Genomic DNA, 2,319 nt, shown 5'->3' with positions numbered 1-2,319 from the left:
GTCGGGAAGGAGGGAGGGGAGGGGAGGGGGCCTCATCGGCAGAGCTGGAATCAGAAGCAGATTCAGACGCGGGCTGGGCCAGCGGGGAAGGGGGCTGGGAGGCCCGGGAGCCAGGGGAGGGGCCGGGGAGCCAGGAATGCGCTGGCGGGAGGGGTCTGGAGGGGGGCAGCTCAGCCTTCGCAGTCCGTGGAGGACCACCCAGCAGGGTCCTGGGCCCACAGCCAGGCCTTTACTGCTCCTGGGGCTGTGCCACGTGCTGGATGGGGGTCTGGGTCACCTCCTCCCTGAAGCCCATCAGGCAGGCAAGACCCGGGTCTGACAGCAGAAGGCCTGGATGCTCCCTGGGTAGGGAAGCCAAGTAACCACCAGTTGAAGGGTCATCCCCAAAGCAGCATCTACTGGAGTAGAAAGAACCCAGGATTGGGTCAGGTCTAATTTGGAATCCAAACTGCTCCATTTCTGGCTGCATAGCTTGGGGTCCTTTTTCCTCATCCGCCAGACGCCTGTTACTCACGAGGCTCTCTGAAGCTGTGGGATTTGATGAACCCGAAGTAGTATCAGGCCCAAGTCTGGAGCTGCACAGACTGGAGTGTCTCCTGTCTGTGTTGAGGAAGGGGGGCACCCCCGTGGGCCTGAGCTGGGCTAAGACATGAGGCCACCCTCTCTTTTCTTTTCTCCACCATCGTGGTGTGTTCTTGCCTCTGCTTCTCGCCTTGTCTTCTCACAAGACTTTCAGGATTAAGCGATTCCTGGCCAGGAAACAAAAGCAAAATCGTCCCATTCCCCAGTGGATTCAGATGAAAACTGGAAATAAAATCAGGTACAACTCCAAAAGGAGACATTGGAGAAGAACCAAGCTGGGTCTGTAAGGAATTGCACATGAGATGGCACACATATTTGTGCTGTCTGAAGGTCACGATCACATTACCATATCAAACTGAAAATGTCACCACTATCTGGAGAGTTCGACGTGTTTTCCTCTCTGAATCTATTATGAATGCGTTGGTTGGCTGAGTTCAGTAATAAATATGTGAGGCCTTTCATTTCAAAAAAAAAAAAAAAAAAAAGACATGAGGCCAGCATCCCCTGCACCAGGCCAGACTCTGATCCCAAAGCTCCCCGGGTCTGAAAGTTTCTAGTTGCATCTCTGCCATGGGCCCAGCTGGCAGAGGACATGGAAGCTGGAGGGTGGGATGGGGTGGCTCCTTGGGGTTCAGGGACTTGGTTAGCTGTTGAGGACCTCTCTGCAGGGGCAGGGAGTAGGGTTTAATCATGGGAAGGGGCTGGTGGCAACCTGGAGCCCACTGCCCCACGTCGCAGCACGTTTGGGCAGGGAAACTGAGGCAGAAGCCCAGCTGGCTGGCCTGGGGACTAGCTGGGGATGGGGCAGCTGTGCCTGGGAGCGACACCACCAAAGAGGGTCCAGGGACAGCTCTGGTCAGAGGAACCTCCTCCCCTCCTACTTTTAGGTCCCTGACAGAGGAGGCCAAGCCTCCCAGGGCGGGGCAGGGAACAAGTTCCATGCAGGGGCATCATCGAGGCCTGAATGTCCCGTTTCAGATGGGAGGCCAGGCCTGCAGCTGGTGGAGGGAGCTACGTGGGTGCTACCCTGGACACGGCCAGAGATGAGCAAGGACCAAGAGGAAGAGGATGGAGAGGCAGAAGCATCACACTGTTTGGGAGAGGAGGGACAGGAGGACACAGAAGCCTCCCAGGAGAAACTGAAGGACCAGAGGAGGGAGCAGGAGGGCCTGACCATGGAGGGGAGGAACGGGAAGACAGAGTGACACGGCACCTGGCTTGGCTCCTGGAGCAACTGACACTGGCTGGTGGGCACCTTCTCCTGGCCACACATCTGCGTGTGACAGCCACAGATGCACAGGGATGGGGGTATGGGAGGACTGAGCAGAAAGGGCTAGGGGGCTCTCTCTCTACCACAGGGCCCCTGCCTCTCAGCTCCCTGATAAAGAGAATGGGAATTGTGTTCTTGACAAGGTGAGGGACCTGAATCTGACAGGGCTCACGCTTAGTCAAACTTAGAACCTGAAACTCCCAACCACCCTCTTCAAGGTCCTTCTGGCTCCCAACCCCCACCTCCCGCCACCCCACCCTAAGGGTGGGAGGAACCCTGGGGGAGTATGGGGGCTGAGATCATCATTCTGGGACAGTAGAGAGAAAAGCCCAGGCCTGACAGAGGGGTCCCACTGGCCAGAGACAAGCCTCTGGGGAAACCCAGGCTGTCTCTGGACGTCAGGGCCACTGCCAGAGCAGGGCCACTGCCAGACTGGCTGCCAGCCAGGCTGCAGGAGGGACAGTGGC

The sequence above is a fragment of the Mandrillus leucophaeus genome, unplaced genomic scaffold (genome assembly GCF_000951045.1).
Source record: "Mandrillus leucophaeus isolate KB7577 unplaced genomic scaffold, Mleu.le_1.0 Scaffold78, whole genome shotgun sequence".
Classification (NCBI taxonomy): Eukaryota; Metazoa; Chordata; class Mammalia; order Primates; family Cercopithecidae; genus Mandrillus; species Mandrillus leucophaeus.
This window is presented reverse-complemented; position numbering follows the sequence as displayed.